General features: G+C 41.3%; 1 protein-coding gene across 2 annotated transcripts in view; it reads right to left on the bottom strand.

The window, feature by feature from the left end:
- The window catches only part of LOC101520372 (TRPM8 channel-associated factor 1), a 40,320-nt gene extending 33,071 nt beyond the window's left edge, over positions 1-7,249 (bottom strand). For both annotated transcript variants that reach the window (XM_004594329.4, XM_004594328.4), the window contains exon 1: positions 7,097-7,249. The gene's annotated coding sequence lies outside the window, so the exon portion shown is untranslated. The remainder of the gene's footprint in view (positions 1-7,096) is intronic.
- Between the last annotated feature and the right edge of the window lie 7,359 nt (positions 7,250-14,608).

Below are 14,608 nucleotides of genomic sequence, written 5' to 3'. Positions count from 1 at the left end.
CTTTCAATGGATTGTACAAAAAAAATGAGATATCTACATACAGAAGAAGAAAACTAAGTCCCTGTCTCTCACTATATATAAAAATTGACTCAAAAGTGAATTAAAGACCTGAATCTAAGACTTGAAATTTTCAGACTACAAGAATCAAAAGTACTGGAAACACTTCAGCAATTCAGAACAGGGAAGGATTCGGGGATTAGTTCCCAAAAGCACAGGCTCCCAAGGAACAGCAGACAAATGAACTATATTCAAGTTATACTTATATAAAGCACATAAATAAACCGATCTGACAAATTATTAATATTCAGAATAGTTCAGAAACTCAGTAACAAAACAAATGGCATAATTATATGGATCTTTCTCAAAGATATGCAAATGGCCAACAGGTACATAAAAGAAACAATCCTTAACCTGATTAATGATCAGGGAAAACAAAACTATAGGATACAATCTAAATCTAGTTATATTGACCATTAATTAAAAAGACAAAAGAGGGCCTGGAGCGGTGGCCTAGCGGCCAAAGTCCTCGCCTTGAACACACCAGGGTCTCATATGGGCACCTGTTCTAATCCCAGCAGCCCCGCTTCCCTTCCAGCTCCCTGCTTGTGGCCTGGGAAAACATTCGAGAACAGCCCAAGGCCTTGGGACCCTGTACCTGCGTGGGAGATCTGAAGGAAGTTTCTGGCTCCTGGCTTCGGATCGGCCATTGCGGCCACTTGGGGAATGAATCATCAGACAGAAAGATCTTCTCTGTCTCTCCTCCTCTCTGTATATCTGACTTTACAATAAAAATAAAATGAATCTTTAAAAAAATAATAAAAATAAAAAGACAAAAGAAAACAGTGAGAATATGGAGAAAAATGAACCCTTGTGCACTACGGGTAAGCAAGTATATCAATACAGTCATTGTAGAAAACAACACAGAAGTTCCTCAAAAACACCAAAAATAGAATTACCACATGATCCAGAAATCCCACTACTGGGTGTGTATCCCTGAGCAAAGAAACTGGTGTGTCAAAGGAATATCTCTCATGTTTACTGCAGTAGTATTTATAATAGACAAGAAATGGAAACAATCTACGTGTCCATTCTCCTGTGAATGGATAAAGAAAATGAGGTAGAAATTTTATCTGTTGGGAGATGGAGAAGCATTAGCCAGGGTGAAACAGAGAGTGCCAGACCCTGAGAAATTGGAGAAGAAAGGTCAACAGCAGAGGCGTACCTGGTGACCCGTGGACACGATGAAGCACCAGAGACCGCAGAGCTGTGGTACCGTGGTCAGGTACAAGCGGCGATCAGTGATCTGAGTTCCGCCAGCAGCCAGGTGGGAAGAGGAGTTCACCCAGAACTCAGGAGGTGGTCCCAGACGTGGAACTGCCTGTCCTACTTATTTGCTTAATCTGACCACCAGCAGAAGCAGAGTGGCAGAGCCAAAGCAGGCAGGCGCAAGAACAGGATGGATTTCACAGCCCAGATCACAGCAGTACCACGTTGGTTACCATTTTGAATAGTGAGAAAAAGGAAGTGTAGCTGGAGAGACAGCAGTGAGCTGTGCATGCGCTGAGCCAGGAGAGAATGCACTTCCGGCTAAATGCATTGCACTGGTCCCACAGGAAAAACAGTACCGATATGGCAACTTCAGGTTCCAGCCAAAATAGGTCCGGGTGGCCACCAGACCAGAGGTCAATAGATTCCAGGAAGACCAGCACACAGCAATGCTGACAATTGATTTAGGACAGCTGGTATTTCCCTAATCCCAAGTACTGCTTGAACCAGGAGTGGAGAAAGGCTGTGTGGCAGCATCCCAGGAAAGCAACAAAAGAAGACTGAAACAATGAACAACCCATTGCTAAAATCACAGAAATAAATCACTATCTATTGATATTAACCCTGAATGTAAATGACTTAAATTCATTAATCAAATGTCCTAATTTAGTGGGTTGGATCAACCTTTTGTCCTACAGACACAGAATACACTTTTTCTTTCAACAATACATGGAATTTTCTCCAGGATTGATCATATTACAGGCCACAATAAAAGCCTCAGATAAAAATTATACCATGCATCTTCTCAGATCATCACACAGTGAAACTGGAGACCAGTAAGTCAAACTACCCCAGAAGACATACAAATACTTAGAGGCTCAATAATATGATGCTAAACAAATAATGGGTTATAGAAGAAATCAGAGGAAGCAAAAAATTTACTTGAAACAAATGAAGATATCAATACTGCACATCGAAAATTATGGAACACGATTAAGGCAGTATTAAGAGGAAAGGTCATCTCAATTAAACCTTATGTGAAGAAATTGGAAAAGCATCAAGTAAATGAGCTAACCATACTTTTAAAGGAGCTGGAAAACAACAACAACGCAATCCCAAGAAGCAGGAAAAAAAGAAAGAAATAAAATAAGGGAGGAAATACACCAAATAGAGACCAAAAGAACAACATAAGAGATCAATGAAACAAAGAGCTGATATTTTGAAAAAAGTAACATAATAGAGTCCCCCACTAGCCCAACTAATCAAAAAAACGAGGGAGAAGGTACATATCAATAGCATCAGAGATGAAAAAGGAAGCAGAACTACGGATACGATACCTTGGATATTTACTACAAGAGCTAATACAGGAGCTACTACAAGCAACTATGTGCAAACAAATCAGAAGACCTAGCAGAAATGAATAGATTTTTAGACATATACAATCCACCAAAATCGAATCAAGAAGCAATTAATAATCTAAATAGACCTATAATATGGACTGAGATTGAATCAGTAATTCAAGCCCTCCCAACCAAGGAAAGCTGGACTGAATGGCTTCACCGCTGAATTCTACCAAATGTTTCAAGAACTTATCATGGGCCCAGCGCAGTAAGCCTAGCAGCTAAAGTCCTTGCCTTGCACACCCAGGATCCCATATGGGTGCTGGTTCGTGTCCTAGAGGTCCCATTTCCCATCCAAGTCCCTGCTTGTGACCTGGGAAAGTAGTCAAGTACAGCCCAAAGCTTTTGGACCCTGCACCCCTGTGGGAACCCAGAAGAGGCTCCAGGCTCCTGATTTCAGATGGGAGCAGCTCTGGCCGTTACAGCCACTTGAGGAGTGAATGAATGGACAGAAGATCTTCCTCTTTGCCTCTCCTCCTCTCTGTATATCTGACTTCCCAATAAAATAAAAATAAGTTTTTGAAAAATAAAAAAAGACTTATCCCAATCCTCCATAAGCTAATCCAAAACAATAAAAAGGGAACCAGTTCTTCCAAACTTTTTTAATACCAAAGCCAGTTAGAGACATAACAGAGAAAGAGAACCACAGATCAATATCCCTGATGAACATAGATGCAAAAATCCCCAACAAATTACTAAGCAACAGGATCCAAGAGTACATCGGGCAGATCATTCACCCAGATGAGGTGAGATTGATCCTTGACATGCAAAGATAACCTAACATACAGAAAACTATAAATGATACATCACATCAACAAATTGAAAATAAAAGCCATATGATCGTTTGAATAGATGCAGAAAAGGCATTTGATGAAATCCAACACCACATCATGCTAAAAACCCTAAAAAACATAGGAACTTTCTACAACCCAATCAAAGTACTAAACAGAAAGCCCAATGCCAGCATCATACCAAAAGAGAAAGACTAGAAGCTTTCCTACTAAGATCTGGAAATAAACAAGGGTGTCCACTTTTACCACTGCTCTTCAACATAGTATTGTAAGTCCTTGCCGGAGCTATTAGGCAAGAAAAAAATGGCAAATGTCATATGTTCTCTCTGATATAAGTCAAACTTCATGCAAAATATAAGATCAATTAATAAACAGGTAAAGATACATGCACATATAGTCACATAGAGGAACTCACATCGAGAAGTGAAGATACATTGCAGTATTCATCTCTACTCCTGAATAAAATATGGACTCCCAATGCAACTGTTGGATACATCTTGACAATAGGATGCTGGACTTTCTATCATTGTCTATACCTACAACATCACCAAACACTTAAACAGCAGAATAATGGACTTATTTGGGGGCAAGAGGAAATGTTGATTGATGATGGGTACTAGGTCATAGTTTGATAAAGCAAAAAGTTTTGGAGTGTTGCACACTAGTGTAATTATACATAACTTTAATGCACTTTATATTTCTCTAGATAAGAAGAGAAACCTGAAATGATATAATCTGGGATATTTTTATAATAAATAAATGAAAAATACTTGAGGAGTTGACCTTAGCTGGACTGAATTTTAAACAATGTACAGATATATAGAAACACTACACAGTAGTTCACAAATATGCCACAATCTTTTAAAGATTCATTTGTTTTTATTTGAAAAGCAGTTTTACAGAGAGAGGAAGAGCTATACAAAGAGAGAGACTTTCCATTCACTGGTTTACTCCCCAAATGGTCGCAAAGGCCAAAGACAGGAGCTGGGAATTCCTTCAGATCTCCCACATGGGTTCAGGGGCCCAAGGACATTGGGCCATCCTCTGTTGCTTTTCCAGGCCACAAGCAGGAATCTGGATGAGAAGTGGAGCAGCTGGGACCAGAACCTGCACCAATATGGGATGCTGGAGCTTGCACACTAAATTATTAACCAATTGAGCCACTGGTGCACTGACCCTCATGTGCAATTTTCATGTGCTAAGAATTATGCTTAACTTTTTAAAATTATAATGACAAATATAAAACCATTAGGAACCATTGAAACTAATTAAAACACAATAACATAATATTAATTTATCATCTTGATAAACAAACAATACAGACTATAAAAGTGTAAGTAACCTGAAATTAAAACTCAAAATCTAATTAATTCATAGAGAAAAGATAGACATATAGAAAGGAAACCCCAGAAACAAGTGGTTGAGGGTATTTGTGGCATATATACCTAACAAAGCATTAATTAGTATTCAGGTTATAGATAGGTAACATTCCAGTTAGTCAGTAACTAAAAAGCAGACAACCCAATACAAAATCAAGTAGAAGACAAGACCCTGAATTTCAAAGAGCTAAACACAATACCCGATCAGCATATAAAAATGTAGCCTCATTAATTATGGACAGATTCTAATTAAAATCACAGTGGAATGTCATCTCATATCTGCCTGATTGACTGGATGTGAACTCTAACAAGGCCAAGTTATGACAAGTATGTGGAGCAACAAGTACTCGTACCTTGGCTGGGGAAAGTGCAGCCAGTTCACCATTTTGGAAGCAGCTTGGAAATAACTAACAGTCCAATATATACAAGCCTCAAAACTCAGTAATTCTACTTCTGTGTTTACTCTAGGCAAACCCGTGCATATGTGAATATGAATGTTACAGGAAAGCATTATTCATTCCTACCACTAGAGTAGACACCCTTTGCACTGTCCCTAGCAATCCTTGCCACTAATTATTCACATCCCTGTAAAAAGAACAAGAGCATATAATTTTTAAATTAGTTTGTGAATAGAATCTGCCTTCTGCCTCTCTCTCTTTTCCTGGCAGATTAAGGGTGACAAGACACCATGTTGTCCATATTTGCTAACCAGAGGCCCCTTGGTAAATAACTAACATCTATAACTTAATTCGATGAAGCCAAAAGGCGGACCAACAGTCTGGCAAGGAAGCTGGAAGGGGTTAATATTGGATTACGCATCCTCAGATAGTATCTGAATTCCTTGATAATAACATGTGAGAAATAGACCCTGAGCCAGATCCATCCTGGATTTCTGATCCAGAAATTGTGAAGTAACAGGGACATGATTGGGTTTGTTAGTCTTGCTTTTTAAGTATTCTAGGTGTTGGAATAATTTGTTACACAGCTACAGATATCAGCCCAACCCAGAAACAACCAAAATGTCCACTGAAGTTCAATTAGTTAAATTACAGTACATTCATACCAGACACAACAAAAATGAAGAAAGCAACAACGAGCCTGCAACCCCAAAATGTAAGAATTCGTGTAGGATGATGCCGTTAACATGAGAGCTAAAACAACAAGGATCCAATAGAATGCAGATACAATGTGACTGAACTACAGAAAACCAACAGAATGATTAAAACAAAATTCCTAATAGGTATCATGTCTTAGGGAATACACACACACACACACACACACACACACACACATAGCTTCTAATAGGGCAACACCTTATTTGTTCACCTAGCAAATTCAGGCAATCATTTCAGGTGCTATTTAGATCACTCTTACATGTTTTCTACACTGTCTTTCATACATTTCTTTTTAAATCAAAGTAAAGGGCCCCTACCCCTCCCTATCCATTCTTCCTTCCCTCCCCCCACCCCCCAAAAAAGAAAGCCAAGCATTGAAATGCAATCAATCCATCAAGTTTGGAGGATGAAGAGTTGGGTCGATGTTAGCTGGCGGCTGGACAGATACATTCTGTTCTTTATGTCTAGTTAGAGCTGTACTTCTTCCAAGTTTCCATGATTATCCATTGCCAAAGAATGTTCTGCTATACTGTCTGACTTAAGTAAGGTCTGCTCTCCCTTGCAGGTTGAGCCAACTCAGCTGTAGATTTGGGAACAGCAGAATCCAGCCGCTGCTGCAGCCCAGCCAAAGGCATTCCACACTGAGGCGTTCTTCCACTCCCACTCCCGCACCCACCCTCGCCGCCACCCTTCCCAAAGCAAACAACACGTATAAAACCACAGCCCAGGGGCTCCAGGAGGCCTGTTTTCAGGCTAAGAAGAGAAGAGCTTCCCGAAAAACCAGTCCCCTGTCAGCCACAGCAGGTGAGATAACATCGCCTCTGCGGCTCCTTTGGGCTCCAATCCCAATGGCTCCCCGGGGAGCACAAAACGACAGAAAACAGGTTCCCCCGCCCCGTGACAAGCGAAGAGAAGCAACAAGGCAGCGAGAATGCAATGCGACCGGAGCTGCAGGCAACAGAGCGGAGGCGAAGCGGGACTCAGGCCTCCGTGGAACACCCCCGCTCGCTGGGGACCAATCCCCATTCCTCCAGCGACCATCGCCTGTTGCCTTCTCCGGGCCCAGGACACCCCGCCCTTTGAGACGTTGCCTTCATCCCCAGGAGCCTCTCCAGGTCTAAAGCGCATCGCTGACCCCCACTCACCGTGCCCCCAGCTATTTCCTGCAGCGCGGGTTGGGGCAGAAAGGACCACTGGGAGTAGGGAGAGGCTGTTCCCGGGCGCAAGGATCTTCTCAGGCGGGAAGGGACTCCGCGGCGGTAGCGAGGCCTGGGGACGTGGAAAGTCACTGGCAGAGAAAGGGGGCGAAGGAGAGGGGGTGCAGTCTCCGTGAGCTGATTGGCTAGCTCCGAGGGGGCGGAACTTGGCAGGCTGCTCCGAACTAAAGAAACCCCGCTTTGTGTCAGTTGAGATGGAGACCCAGGCACCCACCCTGGGAGTACGGAGAGTAACTTGTTCAAAATAATCAAAAACACCACCTAAGATTATGAACAAATAAGGTGTTGATAAAAAAAAAAGTTGCATCCTTTTAAAAAATGCATTTATTTAAAAGTGTTAAGGTAGAGGGTGGAAGGGACATGATGTTTCCATCCACTGGTCCACTTCCCAAATGGCCCAACAGCCAGAGCCAGTCCAAAGCAAGGAGCCAGGAGCTTCTTCCAGGTCTCCCATGTGGGTGCATTGCTCAGCACTTGAGCCATCCTCTGCTGCTTTCCCCAGCACATTAGCAGAAATTAGATCCAAAGTAGAGCAGCCAGGACTAGAATCGGTGCCCATTTGAGCTACTGGTACCACAGCACCAACCTGTAAGGCTGCGTCTTTATATAAGATAGTATCCAACTGATTTTAAGACCCTAGATACACTGAGAATTTTTTCTAGATTTTTAAAAATGCACAATATGTTTATATTCTTTTATTTCATGTTGTTTGAGAGAGACAGACATCTCCCACCCACTGATTCAGTCCCCAGTTGCTTCTGACAGCCCTGGCTAGGACGGGAGGTGGCCAGGAGCCTTAAACTCTGGTCGGGGCTCCGATGTGGGTGACAGGAATCCATTACGTGCTGCCTTCCACAATGCACACCAGTGGAAAGCTAGAGCAGATGTCAGGGAGTCAGGATTTCAATCAGAGGTTAAGATGTGGAAATCCCAAGCAGCAACTTAATGGCTGAGTCACAAGCCTGCCTCTGATTACATTTTTACAGAAATGTCTTGCATGTGCTTATACCAGGGTCAGTGCTGAATGAAGAAATTGGCATTGGATTAGCTCCATAACCGCTAAATTATTTTCTTAAGAAGAATGTGCATTTTTTAACCTTAATAAACATTAAGCTATTAAAGTTTTTAGTATCCAATAAATGGGTGACAAATGGATGAGGTTGAAAAAACTAAGCACGATGTGCTCTACGTAGAAGCTGAAGGTCATAGCTGCTGTAACAAACTACTACATACAAAATGACTGAAACCAACATCTGACAATTTTGTAGTTCAGAAGTCTGGCACCAATCTCACTGGATTCCCAACAGGAAGTAGCTAGGACAGCATTCCACTCTAGAGAGCTAAGGTAGAATCCATTGTGTTTACCTTTTCCACTTTCCAGGGCCCTTCTTCCAGGTTCATGGTCAGTGATGTCTCTCTAACCTGTAGTCACATCTTTTCTGAATCTCCTGTCTCTGTCGTTTCGAATGACTCCTATGATTAAAAGAGTTAATACAGACAGAGAACTTAGGGCATAACCTGGTGTGTTTTAGCCTTCACTATGATTATGGGTGGATTTTTTCCCACAAGTCTTTGGATCACAGGATTGCCCATGAGACCTACCTCTGCACTGGGCGTCTTCACTGGCACTGCTAGCTCTCTCTGCAGCCTTGCTAACACCTTTCTGAAGTTTGACCTGTTCACTTGCTCATCAAAAAGGCCTCCCTCCATCCTAAATCTGGATTCACATTTAAAGTTTATCTCCCTAGGTCATTCTGTTTATTTTCTTTTCCTCTTGATGTTACTCAGTTTTGTCCCCCAGATAATGCAATTTTACAAGTAAAAAGACAAGTGGGTAAAAGATCTAGTCAACAAAAACCACTTGTTTTGTCTTCTTACTGCCACTTACCAGTTCATAGTAAGTCTGTTGTTTTTCACAACCATTGTAGCATATGTGATAATGTGTAAGATAGGTCATCCTAACCTCCCAGGGGCTGTTAACATGAAGCTTGGAGACCAGGGTAAACTCCCCACATCCCTCTCCTTCCCAGGCTCAAAGCCAGTTGGCAAAGAACATATCAATGATGTCATATGAGAGCAGGGGGCCGAGGGATTAGGGGAGTGGCCATCTAAGGAGACAGAGAGAAGCGGAGCTGAAAAAGTTGAACTGTCTGAGAGGGGCCCTCATTGGCCAAAATTTAGTGAAGTTGGCCAAAAGCTGCTGCCAGCTGCTACTTGAAGGATATTTCTCCTACTAAACTGGGCTGTCTCATCCAGACCCCAACACACACACACACACACACACACACACACACACACACAGAGTCAGTCAGTCTAGAGAACTGGCCAGTGGTCTCAGGCATTTTGTGCTGAAAGAACATTAGCATCTGAATTTTTAGGTCGTGTTGCACCTCTACAGAACCCCCTCTGCTGCTTGCATTTTCCAGGTCTTTTTGTGAAGAAGGAAAAGCACTGGAACTAGATATTTTATCTCTGAAGCTGTGATCAGTTACACAGCAAAACCACCAACAGCCAAATATGCATATGTATGTCTGAGGAGAGAGGAGCTGGGGTGGGCGCGTGTGTCCTGCTGATTGTCAGCATCTGAGAAGGGGAAGGGCAGCGCGAAATGCAGACGTCTGGGAAGAGAAGAGAATGATCACTCAACTACAAGGAACTCTGGCTGTTACAAACACCCCTTCTACAATCCCCACACACTCACCTACCTTCACAGGTCCTCCTAGAAACGCAAACACCAGCTTGCCCATTTGCCACAGTGGTTAGAAATCACTTCTGTGCTGGCAGCTGGACTTGTCAACCTCTAGAATTCTCTGAGCAGCAAGCTTATTCAAAATTTATGGAGACGGGAAGACCTACAATGTGATGATTTAAAGAATACAGCAGGCAAGGGCAAAAGCAGTCATGAGGATCCCTCTGATTCTTTCATAGCATACTATAATGGAATATCAAGGAAGTCTGTGTTTATTGATCTACGTACATCCAAGAATGCTACTATAATAGATAGGCCTAAAATGCTACTGTGAAAGAGAGATAGTATGTGGAAGAGGAAAGGCTAAGGAATTATAAAACTTATACAATGAACTTGCTCCTGAATCAGAAGCCAGAAAGAATGAGTGAGAGTATCATGTGGATGCTGTATTCTACAACTTGCCCTTGATGACTTGGCCAGCTGGATCTGAAAAATCTCTCTCGATTGAGTGAAATCTTATGTGTGAAAATATAGCAAGATTATTTTCCAAATATAGGCTGGATTTTGCAATGATCTTCATTTTCCATTCTTTGTCTAAATGTTTTTCTTTGTTTAAGAGGTCTCTCTTTCCCCATTTGTCAGGTGAAGCTTCCCCTCAGGTACTTCGTAAATGCAGAAAGCAACAAAAGAAAGCCATTTAATGAATATGTGGTCATTATAATTACACAAGGCCTCACAAACAAAAAAGCCTCATGACCAGCTAGGCCCTGCACATGCTTTTATGCCCTGCTGTTGCCATCTTAGTTGAAATTATTATTAAGTTTTAAGTAAACATCCTTACATTTACGTTGCATGTTAGGTTCCTCAATTATATAGCAGGTATGCAAAGCATCCTGAAAATGTTGGTCATTGGTAAAACCCTAAGCCACTGAACAAGTTGTACAAGGTGCATACAACAGAATAAATACATAGGAAACCAGCAAGTAGAGAGAAAGGAATTTAGAAAGGATGCATGAGGTATGTGGCCTCAGCGGATGCAAATGTCCAAGGCATGCTTTAGCCCAATACCCCAACAAGCTGGCCAAATCTCAGACCAGGTGTTGGGACTTGTTAATTCTGTAAAGTAGACTGTCATTGTCAAGATTAAATTGATTGACAAAGAAAACCATTCTTTTTTTGCTTTATATACACAAAGTTTTCAACTCAGATTTATACACATGAAATTGCCAAGTGAAAGATTTTTCTAAATTCACCTAGGAAAAGTTAAAACCCAGTAGTCTATAGACTAAATCTTGAACCCAGAGGTGTATGTAGGAAACCGAAATGATTTTTATTGATTTCCAACATTTAAGAAGTTAGCAGGTTTTATATAATGATATAGACTTCTTGGTTCTCTAATAACCTGAAAATTGATCCCCAAGGTTCCTGCATTTTCTTGACACAATAAGCCAAGTTTCCTTTAAAAGAATTTTCTCTTTGGCACACTCCCCATCACTTCATCAGGCCAACTTTGCTTATGTTCATTGCTGTCTGACCTTTTGGGCACTTGGATTTGTAACTACATTCTAAATGTTTCCCAATTTTTGCCTTTCACAAAGGCAAGGGAATTGTGAGATCATGAGATTCCCTTAGGTAGGTAAGAGTTAATTCCTGTAGCAACTTTGGCTAGAAAAATAAATGGAGAGAAAAGTGAATGAAAGCTGACAGACCTTTGGAAATACCCCAAAGTTTAAAAGATGAGGTACCACATAGATTCTTTAGATCTTAAACGTTAGAGATAGAGAGGTCATCCTCTCTAGTTTTATACTGGTGAGAAAATTACATCCCTGGTTTTCAACATCTCACTTTTAACATACGCTTTAATGATCAGGAGCTTCGTTTCTCCAAGTTGGTGTAGCAGACAAGCCTAAAGGTCTTTTCACTTTGTGTAAAAACAAAATGTTACAGATAGATAGATAGATAGATAGATAGATAGATAGATACAGAGATACAGAGATAGATAGATACAGAGATAGATACAGAGATACAGAGATAGATAGATACAGAGATACAGAGATAGATAGATACAGAGATAGATATACATGCACATATAATTACTTGTCCAAATATTAGGTTGTTGGGAAATGAAATATAAAATGTTATTTTGATTTTCCAATGGAGGAGGACTAGAAGTTGGTTGAAGGAGGGGTCAGGAGTAGTGAAATAGGAGATAGAGGACAGAGAGAAGAGCTATGTCATTCTCCGTTTCCCCATGCGAGTAGAACCTTCGCTAAGATCTGTGTGCCAAGAGTGAGGGCATGGTGGAGGTTCATTGTCACCTCCTGTGTCTCCAGTACTTGGAATCAGTGGGTTAGTACTCTCAACTTCAGAGGTTGTGGAAGGCAGGCTGAAAGGGGGAAAGGGAGTGAGCTTAGGAAACTCGTTAAATGAGCAGTATCTTTTCTTCTTGAGAAATCCACCTTCACAGGACAGAAATGAGGTGACAATACAAAAGAAAAGGAATAGATCAAGACTACAGAATTTGAGACAGAAACAAGGTGCATAAACATTAGGACAATATCATCCACTTTTTGTTCCTAGCCTCTAAACTGTAGACAGGTCTTTCTGTGTTACACATGCCTGCAGAGATCCAGCCATAACTGTTGTGCTTTTATCTGCTACTTCGGCATTACATCCTGTTAAATTAAATTGCCCGGATTCCAGGGACTCTTAGAATTAAGCTTGTCTTTCTTTGTGCTACTCTAGCACCTTAGAATATACTTAGAATGAAATTCCTCTTCAGAGAAGTGACTAGGAGACTGACAAGCTAGAGGTTTAAGAGCAGAGAGAGGGGTCATTGGGCACGGCAGTTGAGATGTGATGCCCATGTGCCATACTGGAGTGCCTGCATCCCGGAGCAGGCTCTCACTGGTGTGCACACATGTGGGAAGTCTGGGCCGAGTTTACAGCTCACTCCTCGTTCTGTCTGGCTCCAGTGTGCTTCTTTATCTCTCTACCTTTTAGAAAAAAAGAAACTTAAAAAAATAAAACTGGAAAAGGGCATAACTTCTGTCCACAAAAGTCTTTTTTTTTTTTCTTTTTCTTTCTGGACCTAATTGGAAGTCAGAGGGACCAAAGCTTCTACAGATGTACTCCTTATTAAATATTCAATACAATCAGCTTATGGGGCTTCTACACTTTGGGAAATCATACAGATGTGTAGAAGAAAATGACAAAAATGGAATTCTGTGACTTACCAAAATATTTTTATCATTTCTTTCTTTCCTTCCTTCCTTTCTCCCTCCTTCTTTCTTTTCCAAATCAGGTTCTTTCCTAAGTGTTAATTCTAGCATAACTCTCTCTCCTAAGTGTGAGCAGAGTCAGTCAGTGTAGTTGTAAGTTGTTAGCTGCAACAAGCTTTTTTTTAAAAAAAATATCACTAACGGGCTGTTGGGTAAGAAGCATAAAGCAGAAAGGTGGAGTTTGTTTTTGCACTAAAATAGTAAATGGATAAACACAATTTAAAAACTATGTTGCCATCTAGAAATGGGAAAAATTAGTCATGGGCCTGGGCTTTGGGATGATAATAGAAATCCATGCCTTCCACTGCATCTCCCACATGCTTCAGTAGGTCAGGCAAAGAGAAAATATTTCTTCTGGGAAAATTAGCTAAGAACAACAAACCAAATCTGGTCATTTGATGAGCTTTCAAATGTTTTGCATTAGGGGCTTGCTGTAGCAGAAAGCAGCAAACAGTTCAGGGATCTGTCTAGATTTTTCTACATGACAGCCTACCTCTTGAGCTCCTTCCACCCACTTGGGAGACTGGAAGGAGTTCCAGGCTCCTGTCTTAGGCCTGACCCATTCCCAACTGTTGCAAGCATCTGGGAAATGAACAAGTGGAAGGAAGATCTGTCTGTATGTGTCTGCCTGTCTCTGCTCTCCTGCCTTTTAGGTAACTAGCCAGCTGCTAGTTGCATATGCAAGCTTACACATATTTACTATTTTTCTTTCTATTGACATATTTTCATTTTATTTGAAGGTTGGAGAGACATAGAAAAACAGACCAAGACAGAGATCTTCTGGCTGCTAGTTCACTCCCTAGGTGTTCACAACAGCTAGGACTGGACAATGGCAAAGCCAAGATCTCAGAGCTTCAACCAGATCTCAAGTGTGGGACAGCGGCCTGAGTGTTGAGCTCTGATCTGGGCACACCTGCAGGGTGTGCATTAGTAGAAAGATGGAACCAGCAGCAGAACCAGGACTCAAAGCTGTGCACTCAGATGTGACAGCCCAAGTAGCATTTCATCTGCTGTATCAAATGCTCCCACTCCTGTAATATATTTTAGAGACATCATAGCAAAAATATGACTATTCCATTATTATTAACTTTTAAAAATCATTTTTACTTCTTACACAAATTTTTAATTAGACATTCTAGATACAAGATATAGTAAGACATGTTTAAAAGGCACTCCTCGTGTGAGTTTCTTTAGAGTGTGCAGTGATGCTCTGTCTGCGCCACAGTATTTCCCAGCCTTCGTTTTCAGGGGATGGAGGACATGTGATTAATTCTTTCCTGTGCACTGACACAACAGGTTCACTTCTAATTAAAAAGCAAGGACAATGTGAGTCTGTCATGTTCTCTTCCCTTGCCACAGTGGAATGTTCAGATAGCAGACTTTCAACGGGGATGTAAGTTTGGGTTTCTAATCAATGGTGATGGAAGGTGCAGTGTTTATTTCCAGTTTAATCTAGAGTCAATTCTCTGT

Source organism: Ochotona princeps, chromosome 25 (assembly GCF_030435755.1).
Source record: "Ochotona princeps isolate mOchPri1 chromosome 25, mOchPri1.hap1, whole genome shotgun sequence".
NCBI lineage: Eukaryota > Metazoa > Chordata > Mammalia > Lagomorpha > Ochotonidae > Ochotona > Ochotona princeps.
Note: the sequence above shows the minus strand (reverse complement) of the source record. Positions and strands in the feature narration are given on the sequence as shown.